General features: G+C 28.8%; 1 protein-coding gene across 1 annotated transcript in view; it reads right to left on the reverse strand.

The window, feature by feature from the left end:
- LOC135956096 (uncharacterized) overlaps window positions 1-6698 on the reverse strand; it is a 231103-nt gene extending 224405 nt beyond the window's left edge. Inside the window, exon 1 of the mRNA XM_065506591.1 lies at window positions 5989-6698. The gene's annotated coding sequence lies outside the window, so the exon portion shown is untranslated. The remainder of the gene's footprint in view (window positions 1-5988) is intronic.
- Window positions 6699-9493: the final 2795 nt, after the last annotated feature.

Consider the following 9493-nt stretch of genomic DNA (forward strand, 5'->3'; position numbering starts at 1 on the left):
AATCGTGGTTCTATAGAACCTGGAGTTTGAGTACAAATCGTGGTTTTGTAGAACCTTCAGTTTGAATATCAATCGTGGTTCTATAGAGCATTTGGTTTAGGTACCAATCGTGGTTCTATAGAACCTTTATTTTGACGAACAATCGTGGTTCTGTAGTCGTATCAATCGTCGTTATATAGTCGCACCTGTCGTGGTTCTATAGAACATAGAGTTTGAGTATCAATCGTGGTTTTACAGTCGTATCAATTGTGTTTCAATAGTCGTACCACTCGTGGTTGTATAGAAACTGTTTATGTCCCTTTATTTAATTTAATTTAAAGTACCAATCGTGGTTTTGAAGAACCTTTTAAAATATCGTTTAAAGTATCTTTATTTTAGGTACCTTTTGAAGTATCTTTATTTTGAGTACCAATCATGGTTCTATATAATATTTTAAAGAACCTTTATTTCGAATACCGATTGTGGTTCTATTAGACCTTTAGAACCTTTAAGTACAAGTCGTGGTTCTGTAGAAATTTTTGATTGAGTACTAATCGTGGTTCTGTATAATCTCTAGTTTGAGTACTAAATGTGTCTTTATAGAGCACTTAGTTTGAGTAATGTTTTGGGTTTTATTGAACGTTTAGTTTGAGTACTCTTCTGGGTTTTATAGAACCTATAGTCTGAGTACTATTTAGAGTATAAAGCCTTTAGTTTGGGTACCATTGAGGATTTTATGGAGAAAGCTTTAGTTTGGGTACCATTTGGGGTTTTTAGAGAGCATTTAGCTTGAGTACCATTCAGAGTTTTATGGAGCCTTTAGTTTGAGTACCATTCATTTGAATTAGTTATAAAAAAAAACAATTTTTTATCAAATATTTTAACCTGTCGTTAAAACAATTTTATGCTACAGACAAAGATTTTAAAGCTATAGTTTTAAAACCTATAAAATTACTTAAAAATTTATCAATATTTTGTTTATTGTTTTAATTTCCTTACTTTTAGCCCAATAAAACCAGCTGTGATTACCCCAGCTAATGTTTTAACTCATCTGGAAAAAAATCTTTATGAATGTGTTAAAAGAAATGAAATTCTTGTTATTTTGTTGCTGCTAATGTTTACTAAAAACCTTAAACTTTGTATTTATTTCCACAGATAAAACATATATAAAGTAATTTAACAAAAACATTTTTCTGTTTATTTTATGATTTGGTAAAGCAGCTGAAGAGGTAGAGCGAGAAAGACGTAGAAGATGAACAAATTTTTAAATACTTTTGCTTTGTTTTAAGTAACAAATTATAAACATTGTCATAAATAATTTTGTTGTTGTTTCTGCTCAGCTACCTTGAATTTTAGGGTTTGAGGTTAAGGTAACAAGAAAAAACAAGAGCAAATATTTAGTTAGACTAACGATGGGGTTAAATGTCTTAGAGTCAGGGAAGGGGTTATAAATCATTTAAAAAAGATTTACTAATTGGGAGAGGAAGAAAAACATTAAGTCTAAATAAAGTATTAAAGTGCCAGAAATCTTTTATGAAGGTTAGAAAAAAATTCGGCTATTTTTATTTTAGTTAAAAGAACAGGTGAAAGGTTTTAGGGGCAAATATGGTAAATAAATGGTTATTTTTAAAGAAAGTTAAAAAAAGTATTTTTATTAGGTCTTGTATTAAGATTTGTTCTAATAAAAGAAGCCATTTTATTACGGATCATAAAGTTTTGGCAAAATTCAAAACTCAAGGGACCAGCTTATGAACTGCGTAAATAGCGTCACAACAGCAGACGTAGTTGTAAATATAAATAAATTGGAGAGACAAATTAAAGTACTTTTAAATATTTATTTAATCTATTTCAAACATAACTATTTATTTAATTGAGATATGCATGTTAAACACTTTTTTCTTGTGATATTCTAAGACCATTTGGACACAACTTATCTTTGCGTGTGTGTAAAACACTCTCACTTCCAATAGGGATAACCGAAACTAATGAGATTCAGCTAAAATTTCAGGCATTGTCCTAGGCTAGTTGGTATTGAAAATCAGCTTATTTGAATTAATACGTCAAAAGTTATGAATTAAAGTGTAGGACAGTTTTGAAAAAGATTAAATATTATAAAACATAATTTTGTTTTCAGTTTAATTTGTTGCTCTAATTTTATTGCAGACTGTTCCTAACATTTCTCAACTTTCAATTTTTTTTTTTTTTTGTATATTTTGTTTTCATTATTCATAAGTTTGAAATTAAAATTTCTTTACTTACTCATAAAACTAAACAAATATTTACTGAAAAATGTGTTAATATTATTTCACTTTTTTTTCAATGAATTGCTGCATTTTTACTCAACTCGTTATAATTTCAATAAAGAATGGTTTCTAGCAGAATATATTATTACTCACTCACAATTATCTATCTATTGATTTAATGATAATTTTGTAAATAAAAACATATTTTTGTTTTCTCTGTATTTGAAATAGATAAGATAACGTTTATATAAATATGAAATATGAAAGACAAATAAAGAAATATAATGCGTAAGAATTGGTGACAATTGAACTAATGATGTGAACTAAATATTGTATAATAAAAGAAAAATTAAACAAAGCATACAAAATAATAACAATAATAAATACATTTGTTAAAAATAGAAATTTAATACTTTTTAATAGAATAAATAATTACTACTATCGGTGTAAAATTCTGGGAAATAAAACTTAATAAATAAAGAAATAAGAAACAGAATTATGTTTAATTAAAATATTTAGATTTATAGAAGAAATGAAGCAAGTGGTTCTTGGAACTTAAAATGGAAACAATAGAGAAACTAAACAAATTTTCTGAATTTAAAAGAAAAATTTTAATAAAATTTAAAATAATTTTATGTTGTTTTATTGGAAAGAGATTTAAATTTATTTCATTTTAATCAAATTTTAGATATTAGCAGAAAAAAATGGATTTTTGGCTGATAAACAATCAGCATTCTGTATGCAGTTTTGGTGCTAAAAGCCATTAGTTAAAAGAAGAATTTAAGCAAAAAGCTGCAACAAATTAGCAAGAAAGGCATTTTTTCGTATACTGCAGAAAAAACCGCTTCTTAGATGCAGTAGTGTAAGGGGATAAACGATCAATTGTAAGCGAGAAAATGAAAACATTGAAATAAACAGAATTGAACAAAACAAATACAAAACCTGCTTGCAAGTGCGTGCAGAGAAAAAGCATGATTCGGCATGGTTATTACAACTCCTCTATGGTTAATAAATCTGTATAAAACGATACTGGACTCGGTTTGTGAATCTGTATAAAAAAAGTGATGATATGGATTTGATATTTTCTGAGCCAAGATTCCGGTTAAAAAATTCAAAAACTACTTGAGTCATAAGAGACACGATTAGGGTTGATAAGTCAGTATAAAAAATTTCACGATTTCTACTGAAAATATTCTATAAACGAAGCAGGAGTCGTGTAGTAAATCTGCACTAAGAGAAAAAACATGGTTCGGCATAATTGTCATTTCTATTCAATTTCAACAATATTTTATTCGCAAAAAATTTAATTATTCCTCGTTTTCTTGTCATTTGAGGCAACATTTATTTGTTGCTGCAAAACTTTGGCAAAAGCAAATATTTATAAATGACAGCTGGCTAAGATTATGTTGTAGAACTCAATAAGAGCTTGCAAAATCATCTGAAGATACTCATGCAGCAATTTCAAAACCGTTTTCGATTAGCAGGATTCATCCAAAGGCAGGAAAATTTAACATAATTCGAATTAAAGCCAAGACACCTTGAAAGAAGATTTTGCATGTCCGAAATGCTGCTTGAACAGAAAATAATTTTCGGACCGAATCATTACATGCAATGAACAGTGTTGCCAGGAGCTGGCGAAAAAAGAAGCTATATTGGCTTCAAAAAAAGGCCAGAAAAAGCTAAACCACTTTAGAAAAAAAGCCAAAAAAAAGCTAAAATATTATAAATTCAGAATTTTGGTTTATATTTATTTTTAAATAAAAAATTAGAAAATATGTTCATAAAATTCATCAGCTTTACTTAAAGGAAGTACTAAAAAGTTAAATACTAGATTAACCATGTCAGAAAATGGACATTGTTGGTTCTATATTTGTCCATTTGTAGTTTAATATATTCTGCCCCTGAGCCTTAAGCTTCGTAATTTTATTAGCACTTTAATTTTTCACTATCAATATGACATAATATATTTTTTTTGGTTTTACTACTTTATTATCAACGGGAAAAAAATTGATTTTGCGTAAAGTTTTCATATGGTAATCTTTGTCGCAATTGCTCAATTAGTTTAATTTGTCGTATTATTTTTGTCATAATCTTCACTAATTAAAACGTTCTTTATTTTATCTCTCATTCATCAAACTAGTATGAAAAATGTGTCAAAAACATTAAACAATTTTCAATTGGCGACGATAACGGATCAAATTCCTTGAATTTTAAATCAGAAAACAGCAAATGATTTATTTACTTTTTGTACTTTATGCAATACTGGTTTTAAAAAAAGATGGTACGCCAAATTATAATCAGTGTATTAATTACTTAAAAGTTTGGCTTTTTAGAATTGCTGGTTTGACGAAATTAAAACAAAATGGGTTTTAACTCGAAGCATAGATCCACAAGACGTTTAACGGCTATTGATCGCCATCGAGTATCACAAGCCTTCAAGAGTTTGTGGGGCTCTTGTCCATTATATAATGATGAATATAATGTGTAATAACAATTTTGTCTTGAAAGAGAATTTGCTAGACATTTAAGCTTTCAGATATAAAATATTCTATTTCATTGTGAACCACTTGATATTGGCAATTGTTATTTGTTCTTTTAATACTGCACAATTCTTGAGTATGTTGAAAAGCTAAACGAAAATCAGTAATGTATTAAAATGAAAATGGTTCACAAATATAAATTTAGCCTTTTTATTTACTCTTTAGTCTCGAAATTTTTAGCCTTTTTTAATTTCAAAAAAGGCTATTTTGAAATTAAGAAAAGGCTAGAAAAAAGCCACGAAGCTAAAACCAAAATTTCGAGGCTAAAGAGTAAATAAAAAGGCTAAATTTAGCCTCAAAAAGTCTAAAATGGCAACACTGGTTACAATGGTCATACCATAGATAAATACACATATATCGGAAGCTCTGCTGTTAAAGACCTAACTCAGTTGTCAAAAATCTAAATGATGAGAATGTTTTAAAAAAAAAAAAATGTGAAAACAACACTCGTATTATTTTGAATAATTTTTTTGTTTGAATTTTTTTTTTAGTTTCCGTTCTATGTATATTTCTCTATGAATCATATATTTAGGGTGAAATTTTTGTAAACAAAACAATTTATATGAAGATTTCAACCTTTAATTTTTGCTTTAAATACCTCAAGTTCCCCAAAGAAAAGAAGATTTGCATTAAAATAATTTTTAGTTATAACAACGGAAGTTCTTCCAAAACAAAAAAAAAATCTACGCCTTAGTGAGAAATCTTTCACAAAACTTGCTTTTACATTGCACATCCCTATACAAATCACATTAACAAAGCTTAAGGGAGGATTTCCTAAGAAAAAGAGCCGGTTGTGCTAACACAATTACAGCGTTAGCGGAATATTTATTACTGTAATTACTGTTAAGGAACACAACAACGACGCAGTTGAAAAAAAAAAAACAAAACAGGCCGGTATTTAAACACACTGAAACACAAAAGTATGCACATACTTGACACCATAAATGGAACAATAAAATTCAAATTAAATTCAATCTAATTAGAATTCTATTTAAGAAAAACACACGTAAAATGACACCTTATAGGTTGTAATGAAGTATTGTATGTAAATAAGAAAGAAAATTTCTTATTTGGATACAAATGAAATAGAAATTGTATTAACTGGCCAAAAGGGGTGTTAAGCATAGTGACAACTGGAATGTTTAATGAAATGCATAAATTATAATTGAAATGTGTGATTGAAAGGGTGGTGGTTGGTTGGTTGCTTGGGGTAAAATAAAACTTACCTTTAACACTTATTTTAAATTAATCCTTGTTTATTTTGTTTATATTTATTTTTTTATTTATACAGAAAATGTAATAAAAACAAAACTTTTTTTTGAATTGAAAATTAAAAAAAACTGAAAATTTTTTTAAAACAAATTAATAGATTTTTAAATACTGATTAAATTAAAACGATTTTATTTTTCAAACAGATTGTGTAATTTTTTTCTTGTTGCTGTTGTTGTTAACGAAACTTTTTCTTTTTGCTTCTTATATTATATTTTTTTAAGGGTTTGGTCGTTTTGTTTTGACTTTCGAGAGAATTTTCATGCGAATGTGTGTATTTTTTTCAGCACTTTATAAACACCATTTTATTGACACTTAAAATAACACTTTTTTTTTTTCAATAACAAATTTAAACGCCCGTTTTACACTTAATATACAAAATATTTGCTGTTTATTTTTGCAGTTTTACAGGCATTAATCTCCATTGAGCTTTAATAAGCCTCATCGCCGGAATAAAACACGTTTTTTAACTGCCTCACTTATTTTTTTTCTTAATTCGCTGCTGCTATTTTTTTTTTATTACGATTTTTTTTTGCTGCGAGGCTAAATTTTTGTGTGAAAAATTTTTGTATATGCACCTCGGTGTAAAAGTACACGTTTTAACACGTCCAAACACGCTAACGTTCTCGTCTCAACTGTCACACTCAGTTTTTGCTTGAAATTCCCTATCGCATGGCCATTTGTGAGTGTGCGATAGAAAGAGAGGCAATGCTTTGAAACAGCTGGTCGGTTTTTGTACTAAATACAAAATGTTTTGTAAATAAATGCATTAAATGCTCTCTCTCTTTGCTGTATTATTGTTTAAGAGCTGGTTTTTGTATCTTTTAGATACTTTTATGTATTTCAAATAGGAAAATTAATCAAAGGTTGGTGTCTAAGCTAAATAGGTGCATATGTTTGTAGAAGTGGTACTTTTGCTATGAAAAAGTATGGTACTTTTAGTTTAAGAAAAAGTACTGTATAGAAAAAAGTATCTAACTAAAGACATTATCTAAGAAATATTTGTTCATTACTTGTAAAAAAATGAGTGGTTTTTTCAATAAAATTTTAGTTTTTGAAATTGAAAATATATTTTATACCATGAAATTTTTGTTAAAAATTTTAGAAATTCCTTTAAATTATATAAATTCAAATCCCTTTCAGTTCCCATAAGTAACGAATCTGGTTGATTTAAGGTAATGATGTCACTTTTGATTTTATTTTTATTTATGCTGACTTTAGTTGTCTCACGATTAAAAAAATTATAGATTTTCTTAATAACATTTTAGAGAATAAAAATTAAAAAGTTAATAATTAAGCGGATGTTGGCAACATGCATTTTTGGAAGTACAAAATTTGGTTAGTCATTTAGAAATAAAAACATTCTTTCAGTTTCTTTCCAAAATTAGCACTTGTAAAGTTAACCAACTGATTCGGCAAATTCTAAAGGTTATCATTTCGAAATATTTTCAATTAGGAACAGAACTCACAAAATTTGTTTATTTGTTTGTACCTTACACGAAGCTATATCACTACACCTCCACTCTTGAAGTTTTTATTGTCTGCTCCTCTTTATCTGGAAGGAACAATAGGCTACGTTTTGTTTTGAAATTTCAAGTGGGCGTGGCACCTACAATACAAAGTAAATAAATGTTATTAAATATGTGGGGAATTCAAATTGTGGATGCCTTCAAACTTTGTCCGAATAGCACCCTTATCATTTTACATAATGTGGATACCGCCCATAATGTATTAGTGGGCGTAGCAACTCTCAAACAACTTAAATTTTTAATTTCGAATATATGAAGAGCTATAATTCTAGAAGTATTTAAATTTTGTACGAAGTAATTTCATAGATTTGATTAGTGGGCGTGGCACCTTCATACAAGGTAAACAGTTAGTTTCGAATATTTTCAGAACTATGATTGTGAAAGACTTTAAACTTTATTTATTACTGCATGAAGTTCAACCAAAAATGGAAAGGCTCAGAACAGGAAATGAGTCAAATCCGATACAAAGAACATAGTTATTTCTAAATGTTTTGTTAATTGAGGGGCTTAGAGCACAAGGGGTTCAAGTGCCTTTTTTTCTCAAATTGAGTTAACATATGGAGTTAGTGTGGGATTCTCATCCGTTAGCGAGATATGGCGACCAATTCTAGCACTTGTCATTAAAATACCTGTTTCGGTTGGAGCACAAGGGGTACATGAGCACTTAAACCCCTTGTGCTCTAAGCAATTATTAAAATTCATTTTTCGCATGGACTGATTTAGTGAATTCAGATGAGTGATCAGCTAAAATCTAGCAATTAATTCCATCACTTGTTATCAAAACACCTGTTTCAAATACCTTTGTGGAATATTTTCCAAAAAAGAAAAGGTAACATAAAATAATGGAATCGAGTATATTAATAATTGTTGATTTTTTATTATTTATCGTACGTAACATCATTAAAAATAAGTGAGTCTGAAAACAATATTGACGAATTTTCTAAATCTGATCATATTATACAAAGATGATCTTATGAATGTGCAAGAAAACTTCACCAAACTAAATCTGAAAGCTCGAAATGTTGACCAAATCGTGTAGTTACTACCACAACTTCCTCCAAAAAAACAGCGTCAAAACAATAATATTCCAGAAATTCAAGAACCTACAGGATCTTTCTTTGCTATATACCACCAATTTACCATGAATGGTTTAAACCACTTCCTCACGATGGAATGGAATAAATTCCGGAAAGAATCGAAAGTCAAGGTGAGGATGAACCCGATGATGTCATGGAATCTGATTATGACGACTAACAAATGTAACAAAGCACCATAAAAGCTTTTCTTAATAAAAAAAATTGAGTCTATGTGGTTTTCTTATTAGGTAATTCAGAACTTTGAAAAAAATTAAAGCACAAGGGGTATAAGTGCGACTTTCCTCACTTGAAAGGTAATTTTTGGGTATTTGTATATGTAAAATATGGTATTTTTTTATCGTGTTAGATTAAAATATATCTCAGGATCTCTATTAATTAAAAAGCAATATTCCAGATAGCATCTAACATTTTTTATTGTAAATTAACTTTAACCTCATTTTGCTCATTATTAAACATTAGTCACTTGAATCCCTTGTGCTCTAAGCCCCTCAATTAAAATTTCTAGTTTCTTCAACATTTGTTCGAATAACTCTCTAATCTTTTTATATAGTTTGGCTGAAATAGTTTAGTATTGAATTGTGGGCGTGGAATCTCCCATATAAAGTAAATAGTTAATTTCGATTTTCTGCAGAACAATAATTGTAAAAGTGTGTAATCTTTTAATGAACGAATTTCTTATTACTGTACGGAGAATAGCTGAAAATGGTTGAGATTGGATTAGTGGGAAGTATGTCCCTACTTCCCTGCACCACCATAGTGGGGACCTTAAACCCACCTTAAAGTATACCGGTCGACTTAGAATCACTTTCTGAGTCGATTAAAACTGGCTGAAATCG

This window comes from Calliphora vicina, chromosome 3 (assembly GCF_958450345.1).
Source record: "Calliphora vicina chromosome 3, idCalVici1.1, whole genome shotgun sequence".
Classification (NCBI taxonomy): domain Eukaryota; kingdom Metazoa; phylum Arthropoda; class Insecta; order Diptera; family Calliphoridae; genus Calliphora; species Calliphora vicina.